The following is a 13,225-nucleotide window of genomic DNA, read 5'->3' on the forward strand; positions in this document are numbered from 1 at the left end:
CAAGAGACAATGTGGCATAATGATGTTCCTGTGACCACTGTCTGGGGACAATGTGGATAATGGGCATGCACACTGGAGTGGGCAGTGTGGCATAATGATGTTATGGTACAAACACTGGCATTGGGAAATGTGTCATAATAATGTTAGGGTGTGAACCCTTGAATGGACAATGTGGCATAATGACGTTACTATGTCAACACTGGCATGTGCCAATGTGGCATAATGATGTTAAGGTATAAACACTGCAATGGGAAAATGTGATATAATGATTTACTGTGTGAACACTATCATGAGAGAATGAAGCATAATGATGTTGGGCTGTGAACACTGGCATGGGACAATGTGGTATAACAATGTTCACCTGTGATTACGGGCATGATACATTGCAGCATTATGAAGTTAGCCTGTAACCACAGGCATGTGAGAAGGTGGCATAATGATCTTAGGCTGTGACCACTGGCATGGGACAATTTGGCATAATGATTTTTTAGTCTGTGACCACTGGCTTGGGATAATGTGGCATAATGATGGTGAGCTGTGACCACTGACATGGGGCAATGAGGCATAATGATTTTAGGGTGTGAACACTGACATGGGACAATGTGGCACAGTGATGTTATGCTGTGACCACTGGTATGTGCCAATATGGCATAATTATATTAAGGTATAAAAACTGACATAGGACAATGTGGCATAACAATGTTATAGTGTGAACACTGGCATGAGAGAATGAAGCATAATGATGTTAGGCTGTGAACACTGGCATGAGACAGTGCAGCATAATAATATCAGGGTATTAACACTGACATGGGAAGATGTTTCATAATGATGTTAGGTTGTGAACACTGCCATGGGAGAGTATGACATAAACACTGTCATGGGACAATGTGGCATAATGATGTTACAGTGTGAACAGTGGCACTGTATAATGTAGTAGAATGATTTTAGGTTGTGAATAGTGACATGGGACAGTGCATCATAACAATATCAGGGTATGAAGATTAGCATGGGAGAATGTGTCATAATGATATTAAGGTATAAAAACTGGCATGCAACAATGTGCCATAATGATGTTAGGGTGTGAACAATGGTGGGGACAATGTGGCATAATGATGTTAGTCTGTCACTTCTGGTGTGAGGCATTGTGGCATAATGATGTTAGACTGTGACCACTGGCATGAGACAATAAGGCATACTGATATTAGGGTGTGACTATTGGTATGGGCCAATGTGGCATACTGATATTATGCTTTGACTACTGTCATGGGACAATGTGTTGTACTGATACTATGCTGTGAACACTGGCAGGTGACAATCTGGGATAATGATGCTAAGTCGTGGCCACTGGCATGGGGCAATGTGGTATAATGATGTTACGCTGTGAACATTGGCAAGGGACAGTGGGGGATAACATCATTGTATGAACACTGGCATGGAATGTGGCATAATGATGTTAGGCTGTCATTACTGGCACAAGCCAGTGTGGCATAATGAAGTTAGGCTGTGACCACTGGCATGGCATAATGTGGCATAATGATGTTAGGCTGTAACCATTGACATGGGACAATGTGGCAAGATGATTCTAGTCTATGACCATTGACATGGGACAATGTGGCATAACGAGGTTAGGATGTGGACACTGACATTGGCCAGCATGGCATAATGATGTTAGGCTGTGACAAATTGCATGGGACAATGTGACATAATGGTGTTACAGTGTGAACAATGGCATGAGAGAATGAAGCATAATGATGTTAGGCTGTAAACATTGGCATGGGACAGTGCGGCATAATAATGTTACAGTGTAAACACTTGCAATGAATAATGTGTCATAATGATGTCAGGGTGTGAACACTGGCATAGGACAATGTAGCATAACTGTGTTAGGGTGTGAACTATTACAGAGGACCATATGGCATAATGATGTTAGTCTATCACCTGTGGTGTGAAATAATGTGACATAGAGATAGGATGTGACCACTGGCATGGCACAATGTGCCATAATGATATTATGGTGTGACTACTGGCATGGACCAATGTGGCAGAATGATTTTAGGCTGTGACCACTGTCATGGGACATTCTGACCTAATGATCTTATGCTGTGACTATTGGCACATGACAATGTGACATAATGATTTTAGGTTGTTACCACTGGCATGGAACAATGTGACATAATGACATTAGCGCATGAACAAAGGCTTGGGACAATGTGGCATAATGATGTTAGACTGTGATTACTAGCATGAGACAATAGGGCATAATGATATTACGGTGTGATTTCTGGCATGAGCCAATCTGGCATAATGATGCTAGGCTGTGACCATTGTCATGGGACAATGTGAGATAATAATACTATGCTGTGACCTCTGGCACATGACAATGTGACATAATGGTGTTAGGCTGTGACCACTGGCATGGGAAAATCTGGCATAATGATGTTAGAGCATGATCACTGGCATGAGACAATGTAGTATAATGATGTTAGGCTATAATTACTGGCAAGAGATAATGTGGCATAATGAAGTTAGCCTGTGACCACTGGCATGAGGCAATGTGCCATAATGATGTTAGGTTGTGTCCACTGGTATGGGACAATGAGACTTAATGATGTTAGGATCTGAACACTGATATGGGATAATGTGGCACAGTGATGTTTGTCTGTGACCACTGGCATGTGCCAGTGTGCCATAATGATGTTAACGCATGAACACTGGCATGGACCAATGTGGTTAAATGATTTTAGGCAGTTACCACTGTCATGGGACAATTTGGCATAATGATGCTATTCTATGACCACTGTCACATTACAATATGCCATAATGATGTTAGGTTGTGACCACTGTCATGGGGCAATGTCTGTGAACTTTGACAAGGGACAGTGGGGAATAATAATATTAGGGAATAAATACTGGCATGAGACAGTGTGATGTAATGACACAAGGGTATGAACACTGGCATGGGACAATGTGGTATAATGATGTTAGGCTATGACCACTGGTCTGGGGTAATGTGCCATAATGATGTTAAGCTGTAAGCATTTGCATGAGACAATGTGGCATAATGATGTTAAGCTGTGACCACTGTTGGTGGACAGTGTAGATAATGAGTGTGTTCATTGGCATGAGGTAATATGCATAATGATGTTACAGTGTGAACACTGGCATTGGCAGTGTGCCATAATGATGTTAGGATGAGATCCCTGTCATAGAGAATGTGGCATTATGATGTTAAGTGTCAAGTTAATCTGGGAGCATTTTCATTAGACAGCGTGTCAAAATAATATCATGGTATGTACACTTGCATGGGACAATGTAGCATAATGCTGTTAAAGTATGAGCACTGGCATCAGGCAATGTGGTATAATGAGGTTTGGGTGTAAACAATGGCATGGGAGAATGTGGTATAATGATATGTTGCTTAATGATGGTAGCCTGTAACCACTGGGATGGCACAATAAGGCATAATGATGCTAGGCTGTGGCCACTGGCATGTAACAATGTAGCATGATGATAGCTATGACCACTGGAATGAGATGATGTGTCATAATGTTATAGTAAGAACACTGGCATGTGACAATGTGGCATGATGATGGCTATGACCACTGGCATGGAACAATGTGTCATAATGATGTTATGGTAAGAACACTGGCATTTTACAATGTGGCATAATGATGTTCGGCTGTGACCACTGGCATGGAACAATGTGGCTTAATGATACTAATGTGTGACTAATGGCATGGGCCAATGTAGCATAATGTTGTTAGGCTGAGACCACTGTCATGGCACAATGAAAGATAATGAAGTTACTGTGGGAATACTAGCATGGGGCAATGTGGCATAATGATGTTAGGTTGTGACCACTGTTATGGGACAATGTAGCATAATGATGTTAGCCTGTGACCACTGCCATGTGACAATGTGGCATAATGATAGTATGGCATGACTGCTGGCATGGGCCAGTGTAGCATAATGACACTAAATTGTGACCGCTGTCATGGAAAAATGTGACATAATGTTACAGTGTGAACACTGGCATGGGAGAATGTGGTATAATGATAGACTGTGAACACTGGCATGGGACATTGTAACATAATGATGGCCAGGCTATGACCACTGGTATATGATAGTATGGCATAATGATGTTTGGCTGTGACCACTTGCAGGGGACAATGTGGATAATGATGTTAGGGTGTGAACACTGTCATGGGACTATGTGAAATATTGATGCTTGGTTGTCAACACTGGCATGGGACAATGTGGCATAATAATGTTTGGCTGTTATCAGTGGCATGATACATAACTGTGATAGCAGTTATGCTCTTCCATTTCTCTGTAAAATATAAAAGTAAAATACATTTTATATCTTCCCTGCATCCACCAATATATGCTTAGTGAGCTTTGCAGATGCTCATGCCAGAAACTTTCACAGTGCATGATATAAGCTCCCATGTTCTCTATGGGCCTCTGTCTACTACTGAAGATTGCAGATGAGCAACAAACCAAGCAGAAGGCAAACATGCAAAGCATGAATTTAAAATTGTATTTTATTTATTTATTTATTTGACATTTGTTTACCAGGAAAGTCTGACTTGGACAGAGCAGATTTTTAGTGGTCACTTAAAAAGAAATGCTTCAGATGCATGTGTTTCGAATATGGAAGGAAAGAGGAGCACCCAGAGGAAACCCACACAAATACAGGGAAAACATGTAGACTCCACACAGAAGGCAACCCAGCTGAGAATCGAGCTGGAGAATCTCTTCCTGTGAGGTGACAATGCTAACTGCTGTACCACTGCACCACAGCACATATGTGGAGTTACTCATCAAGAGCCTACCAAAAGACCAGAGATCCCCCAAGTGAAAACAGCCCAAACATACTGGTACATAAACAGAATCCACCATTACACATAACAACACACATATCACTGTCTCAGCAATTAAGCCCCTAAGGCAAAACACCTCATAACCAAGTGTCCTGGACATAGCCAACTCAGTAGTGAGACACACAAATATCCCTCTTTCCAGGTTGGACAAGGAGAAGGTCATGGTCAGCTGCCTGTTAGGAGCCATGATCCATCAAATTATGCATGCAGTGAAGTCACTCAACAATTGCTTTTATGACTCTGTCATAGTACATTTGGAGTGAATGACTTGAGACATATCTTTCTGGACTATATGGAGAGATACATGATTGAACTCTGAGATTATGTGTCCCAGGCAAGTATGTCCATAGCCCTAAGCAGCATTCTACCTTCATCAAGGATGATCCCAGAATACAGGCAAAATGTGACTGATTTCAACAATTGGCTTAGCTTCTGATGTCGCTGCAGGGGGATCTAGTATCTGTCAGCCTGGAAATACATGGTCAAAAGACTACAATACTTTGCCAGAGGTGGCCTTCACCTGTCTCCTCAAGGCATTCAGATACGGGTCTATATTAAAATACCGATATCTCACTTACACGAATACCTAAACGCCGACACATAAATAGCAAACCGCGAAAACACTGAATGTCCTGAAGTGCGAAATTCAAAATATTGAATTGCCATAGTTGCCCAACCCCACCACCCGCTATGTACTACCTACCCAAAAAAAATAAATAATCCACACTTCCCCCATATATCCCATATCCTAGTCAAACATTCACTACACACAACATGTATCTAACTATAAACAAACAACCCTCAACTACAGGAAAAGTATAAATTATGTATACATTCAGCTACACAACTATATTACTATACATACACTTAACATAACCCTACTTCTAACCCTAAAGTGAAGGTTGCATGTACTACTATGTATGCACTTACCTTAACCTGCACCCTAACCCTAAGGTCCGTAACTATTGCACATTTATGTTAGGGAGCTATACCTGATAAGGGCCAACTATGACAATTTGATATTTTGAATTTCGCACTTGAGGACGTTCGGTGTTTTTGCGGTTCGCTATTTATGTGTCAGTGTTTAGGTATTCTCGTAAGTGAGGTTTCATTATTTTAATATAGACCCTTCAGATACTGCCAAAGACACTTGCCTTCCCCATAGTCTCTTTTTTTGGCTATGTCAAAACAACAAAACTGATGTAGAAAAATCCACATGCTGCTTAATGCTTGGAGCGTAAACAGTAAACTACACTCCTTGAAAGCAGTCTTCACCTTGGAATATGCTGACATCTGTGCAGTCACTGAGACTTAGTTCAAGGCCACAGAGAGCACTCCAGCCATACAAGGCCACAATGCCTTTCACATGTTTGGACCCCAAAACAAGCATGAAAGAATCAAAGGTGGAGGTGTATCCACCTTCATTAAATTCAAGTACACCTCAGGACTTGTGAAACAGTACGACTCTCTTGAGCTTCTCCAGGTACAAATAACTGTAGGTGAAATACCCTACATCATAGATAGATACAGGTGCACAAGTATGAACTAGGAAAAACACACCACCTATCTGGACTTGCTAGAGTTGCTCAATATATCGTCAAACACCTTAGTCATGGGCGACTTCAACTACCAGTCCATCAATTGGGTGACTTACATGAGCACAAACATGATTGTTCTGAGGTTCCTGGACTTTGTTAAATTAAATGCACTGGAACAGTTAGTCTGCATCCCAACAAGGGGCTCAAATGTCCTAGACTTAGTATTCATCAACATGAGGGGGTTCACTGCACTAACCCCAGTGTGTTGCTGTCCCTGGTTAAGTCGGACCATAAATCTGTCTCATTTGAAGTAAAGCTCAGACCTGACACCCCCACAGGAGCAATTAAACTGAATAATTTTTCCAAAGCAAACTATAGCCTTCTATGCAAAGGTATAAAAGGTTTCAAAGCCCCTGCTGACACAGCCAACAATGATAGCTATGCACAGGAGTACACAAATGCCCTATATACCCACTTAAACAAATGTATTGATTCGGCTGTACCTGACAGGACTAAAAGCAAGTCCTTTCAAAAAAAAGCCACCCTGGTGGACTGCAAGTATAAATAAGTTATATAACAAAAGAAAGAAACTGATATCAAGAACAAGAGGGGACTTAACTCAGTAATGGAAGAATACCCTCCACAGCTTAAACAAGCAGGTCAGAAACCTTGTAAAGTCCTCTAAAGCTAGTTATGAGACTAAATTAGCATCCCTAGTTAAAGACACTCATAACTCATTCTTTAGTTATGCCCAAAACCTAAAAGGGAATGCTCAGCTGTGTGCCAAACTTATAGTGGATGGTACCACTCACATTGAACCTGAAGAAATTGCCAACCTGCTAGCTGACAGATTTGGTGAAAACTTCACCCCCTGTTCCCACCAGCCATACCATATAGCATTCCTGACACCAGTCCACTACTTAGTATCTCCAAAGAACAGGTCATACAAGCAGTCTACAAGGCTGAAAATACAGCCTCTATGGGACCAGATAACATCCCAGGCTACTTACTAAATAATCCAAAACAAGACCCAGTGAAACCACTTAGTACTCTCTTTAACCACAGCCTGAGCACTGGCTTTGTGCCAGCAGAGTGGAGAACAGCAACAGTAATCCCCTTGCACAAAGGGGGTCCATCAACTGACCCTGGGAACTATAGAACTATTAGTCTGACCAGCCTTATCTACAAGGCCATGAAAAGAATCATGGACCTTATCAGCCAGGACATAGCTGACCTTGAAACTCTTGACCCGACCCAGTTTGGCTTTGTCAAGGGTAGAGCTTGCTTATTAAACTTGGTGGACTTCATTGAGAATGTCACCAAAGCCATGGATGAGGGAAAAGCAGTACATAGGTTCATAGGTGTGTACTAGGCTAATAGCCCTGGAGCCTTTACAAACCTAACCCAAAAAGATTGCCCAGAAACCGTGCCACTTGATGTTAGTTCACAGTGCCCCTATCCACTAGGGCAACTGGAGTGATCCCTGGGGTGAACTTTCCGTTACCCATCCACTCATCAAGATTGCTCCTGAAGAGGGCCGGCAAGGTGCTCTGCTTGACATGAATGGGAAGCTTATTCCAAAGTATGGGCAGTCTTTGGGAAATTAAATTGTCCCTCCAGCTTGTTTTTTTAATTGTGGTAAGGAGGTTGTGATCTCTGAAGAGTGTGGCATGAGGGAACTGGGATTTCTTTAGGTGTAGCGTTTCAAGTAGGGCTGGGTCAGACATGGCTTTGTAAGTCAAGCAGAGATCACCTCTAAGTAGATGATAAGAGACTGAGAACAGTTTAAGTTTCTTAAGTCTGTCCATGTAAGACATGTGTTTAAGGCTTACGATCTTCTTTGCGAGGTACTTTTGTGGCCTCTCCAGCTGTTGTAGGTGTCTGGTCAGGTACATACCAAATGGGGCATTGTATTCGATGATTGGTCTAATGAGGGATGATTAGAGAGGGATGATGACCTTTTTCTTCCTGGATGCAAAACCTTTGGTCATGTGTCATGCAAAAGGACTTTCTGACCATGGTGGCAATGTGGTGTTTGAAGGTGAGGTGGCTGTCGACCTGGGTGCCCAGATTTCTTATGGCCCCTTCAGTGTTCAGTGGGCTCCCATCAATGTGGTATTTCATGGGAACTGAGGTTTTTTTCAATGGGGATGATAACACATTTTTTGACATTAAGCTTCAAGTCATGGTTCCGACATCAGTCACTGGTCTCAGAGAGGCCTTTTTGTAAGATGTCTGCATCACTTGGGGAGTTGATAATGACTCCTAGCTTACAGTCATCAGTGAACATTGTTAGCAAGAGTCCTTCTGTGTTGGCCTGGAGTTCTGATAAGTAGGTGCCAAACAGGAGAGGGCCCAGGACCGAGCCCTGTGGGACTCCACTCATGACTGATCGACAGTCTGACTTGGAATCCACAACTTTCACTCTGTGGTCTTGTCTGTGAGCTAATTTGATACCCACCTAGTGATGTAAGGGTTGATGCCTAAGTTTGGTGAGTTTATCAATGATACCTGAGTGGGGAATGGTGTCAAAGGCCTTGGCCAAGTCGAGGTAGGTTGTATGCATGGTCTTACCCTCATCCACAGTCTTGGTGACTGCCTCAAAGAAGTCAACCAGGTTCAGCAGGCAGTATCTCCCCTTGACAAAGCCAAACTGTGTGGGGTTAAGAGTTTGGAGATTGCCTATATCTTTGTTAAGCAGGTCCATGATGATGGACTCCATAGCTTTGCATACCAGACTCATCAGGCTAATGGGGGCATTAGTTACCAGGGTCTGTAGTTGCTCCCCCTTTACATAGCAAGATGACTGTAGCAGTGCACCATTCATTATGTACATAGCCTGAGGTCCCCCTTTACTGAGTGGGATGACTGTAACAGTGCACCATTCATTAGGGACATAGCCTGAGGTAAGGCTGGGATTGAACAGGGCACACAGATGTGGTGCCAGTTCATTTTTTAGCTCATGTAGGATGCAGCTAGTGATATTACCAGGCCCCATGGATGCTGTATTTTTGGCTTTGAGCAATGCAGCTTTTACCTGTGTGGCAGAAATGGTGGGCACTAGGCTTTCTTCTGATATTATGATAGGGCCCTGGGGGGGAGAGGGGTAAGGTTGGCACTGAATCTGTCAGCTAGTATGTTTGCTATATCTGTTGGCTCAGTTTAGGAGGTGCCATTGTGCAATAACTCAGAGCAAATCTGGGTATTGTCTTGGAGGTTTTTGATATAGCTATAGATGGCTTTGTGGTTGTTTTTTGTGTCAGCTGCAATTCTGCCTTCACTGCTGGCTTTAAAGGATTTGATAAGGGATCTCAGCTTTTTGTTGAGACTGATAAGGGAGGTTTTCCAGTCTTGTAACTTTATTTTTTTCTGCAACAGATTCTTCCTCCTGTTTTAGAGTTTATTGATGGCTGGGGACCACCAGATTGGCTTTCTTTTTTGGAGGATAGTGTCTTAGTTCTATTTGGTATGGCAAGGTCCATGCATTTGTGTACATGCTCATCCATTGCACTGGTGTATGATTCTGCAGTCGTGCAGCTATTTTTCATTGGCATGGTTGCCGAGAAGTTAGCCACCTCTGTTTTTAGGAGCCCAAAGTCGGCTTTAGAGAAGTTTTTCAGGGTGGTCACCTTAGCAGGGGTTGTAGGTGAGATGGAGATTTCCATGGTGATCAGTTTGTTGTCAGATTTAACCAGGAAGGAATTGACTATAGGTGTGGAGCAATGGTCTCCCATGTTTGTGATAACCAGGTCGAGGATGTTGCTTCCTCTAGTGGGAGTGAGAATGAGCTTGTCCAGGGCACTGGAATTGATAAATTCCAGAAAGAGTTGGGCCTGTACATTGGTACTTGAATAGTTTTCCCAGTTGATGGACGAGTAGTTGAAGTTACCCAGTATGAGAGTATTGGGTTGGACCTTGATAGACTCCAGGGTGCTTAGTAACTTGGAGTGAGAGTCTAGGGACATGATTGGGGTCCTGTAGCAGGCTATGACTTGTATCACCATCTTACCCAGTGTTAGTTGTACCTGACATATCTCGGATGCATTATGCTGGGCTACAAGTCTAGAGGTGTGCGTATCCTTTAAGAATATGGAGATACCACTGCCTTTGGAGCTTTCGGACGTATTCTGGGGCTGAAAGGTATGGAATGAGTTGTAGCCTGGGAACGCAGGTGTGCTTTCTGCCTCTTTAAACCAGGTCTCTGTTATAGCGCAGATGTCAACATTCTCCATTTTGAGGAGAGCTTCAAGTGAGTGCATCTTAAGATTTAGACTTCTAGCATTGAGCAGCATGACCCTCAGATTGTATTTGTTTGTAGCTGTTAAGGTGGAATTTTGGTCTTTGGAACACTGCCTAAAAAAGCCACTATAGTGGTGGCAAAAGCCTTAACCAGTACCCAGAATCCCAGGGGTGACAGATGCAGGCCATCTCTGGCAAAGTATCGAGGTCTGTCGATCATGTCTTCCCAGGCAGACAGATACTGGATCCCCTTAGAATGACACCAGAAACTTAGCTAATTGTTGAAGTCAATCATTTTCTGCCAGTACTGTGGTATCATTCTGGGTGATGGTAGAATATTGCTTAGAACTGGTGCCATACCTGCCTGAGCCACATAATCTGAGAGTTCCATCACATCTCTTTTCATGTAGTCCAGGGAGGTACATCTCAGGTCATTCACACCCACATGGACAATGACTGAGTCATATTTGTACTTGTTGTGGAGTGACCTGAGTGCATGTGTTATGTGGTAGATCCTGGCATCTGATAGACAACTGACTGTCACCTTCTCCTTGTTCAACCTAGTGAGTGGGACATCAGTGTGCCTCACAATTGAGTCTCCTATGATTAGTACATTGGACAAAATATTTTGCCTTAAGGGCTTAGGTTGAGGGGCACACTGTGGTGGTGAGCTATGTGTTCTGGAGTTGGTGTTGTGTTGTGGTGGTGGACTGTGTTTCTGTCTCAGGGGGGTCTCTGTTGTTTTTTTTGAGAACCTATGCAAAGGTGGGTGTATTGTTTGTGTTTCTATGTATGGGTCATGATGGTTGGTGTTTTGGAGGGTTATGTGTTCTATGTCGTGAGTTGCAGGTGTTAACCTTCTCCTCTTGAACAGCTAGTCCGGTCTTGGTTGGAGTGTGCACATCTTCCAGTTTTGTGTTATAAGTGCATCTCTCACATGTATGAGTGTTTAGAGGTAAAAGGAGAGGGTTGTCAGTGTACATTAGACAGTTGACACACTGTCTCAGAATGCCAAGTGTACCAGGTTAGCAGGAGAAAGCACAGGAAATTGCCCTACAATCATACCAGGAGGGGTGGTCATAACTAATAAGTACTGGTGCTGTTACTGATGAAGTTCTGGATACTGCAGACCTGTGTTTAAACTATTCTACTCAATTTTAAGATTAGGAACTCAGTAAGAAAAAACACAATGAAGCACATATTAATCACTTATAGTTAAAAGAATAGCACTTGCAGTATGAAAAAAAAACAGTTAAACAGCAATGAAATGCAGTAAAATGCAGTTAAACAGTAATGAATTGCAGTGGATAGCAATGAAATATAGCTAATCAGTAGATTGCTTTGAAACAATAGCTCACAAATCACAACAGTAACAGACAGCACTAATAAAGCAGCGATTCAGTAGAATACTGTCATCAATTTAGTGAGGCTACAAACAAGCAGTAATACATATGGCAAACAGCAAAATGAAGTAGAAAGAGATACAGTTTTTTATAGTAGAAAGTGAAGAGACAAAGGATAATGACATAATTCAAGGTTCGGAAGCTAAATGAGTGAGTCTTTACTAAGTTCTCACTATAAAGAGTAGAATGAGCTGATGTAATGTGACAGGAGGGAGTGTCCCATATCAACTTTATACCAGAGGCGGGCAACTCAAAGCCACCAAGATTTAACACCACCACAACAACTGGGCAGGTCAGTAGGACAAAAAACATTTGTACAGATTACAGAGATATGTAGTAAAATGGAAGTGCTGAAAACAATTGAAAATAAACACTTATCTCTTTCCAATATCACAGCAGGGGAAAAGGCAGATGGCCAGTCCCTCAGCAGCTATGAACAGCTTTAGCAGACAAGTATAATTCATTTAAAACACTGGCTATTAAAGGCAGAGAAACAGAAACAAGCCCAATTAACCAGTCAAAAATAGTAGTTTTGCAGGAGTACTTTTAGCTAGATTAAACCAGACTGATTACTTTCGGCCACAAAAGAAAACAAAAAAAAAAAAAAAAAAACAGCTAGGCCTCTCTAGACAAAAGATCTCACTACAAACTGAAAGGTCACAAACAGTAGCAAATATTCAGTTCTATTAGACAGCAAAAAGGAGACTAAAAACAGTTTCACCGATTGCAAAAAACAGTTGTACAGATTACAGAGGTATGTAGTAAAACAGAAGTGCTGAAAATAATCGAACATAACTACTTACCTTTTTCCAATATCACACCAGGGGAAAAAGCATAGGGCCAGTCTCTCAGCATCTAAAAACAGCTTGAGCTAACAACACTGGCTATTAAAGGCAGAAAAACAGAAACCAGCCCAATTATCCAATCAAAAATAACAGTTTTGCAGGAATGATTTTAGCTAGATTTAATCAGACTGATTACTTTCTGCCACAAAGAAAAACATCACATACCACATATCTTGATTTAGCTAAGGCATTTAGTTAAGGCATCTGATGCAATTCCCCACTCAGGGATCATTGAGAAACTCTCTCATCTGGTATTAACCCATATATCACTAGATGGCTAGCCAACTGGCTCACCAGTAGAATGCACACTGTCAAAT

At 42.1% G+C, this 13,225-nt stretch overlaps 1 non-coding gene across 1 annotated transcript; it reads left to right on the forward strand.

The window, feature by feature from the left end:
• The first annotated feature begins 2,554 nt into the window (after nt 1–2,554).
• LOC122810469 lies at nt 2,555–2,626 on the forward strand. Its single transcript, XR_006366114.1, has one exon. It is a non-coding gene; the product is annotated as a small nucleolar RNA SNORD66 (small nucleolar RNA).
• Nucleotides 2,627–13,225: the final 10,599 nt, after the last annotated feature.

Source organism: Protopterus annectens, chromosome 8.part1, assembly GCF_019279795.1.
Source record: "Protopterus annectens isolate FY-2018-M chromosome 8.part1, PAN1.0, whole genome shotgun sequence".
NCBI lineage: Eukaryota > Metazoa > Chordata > Ceratodontiformes > Protopteridae > Protopterus > Protopterus annectens.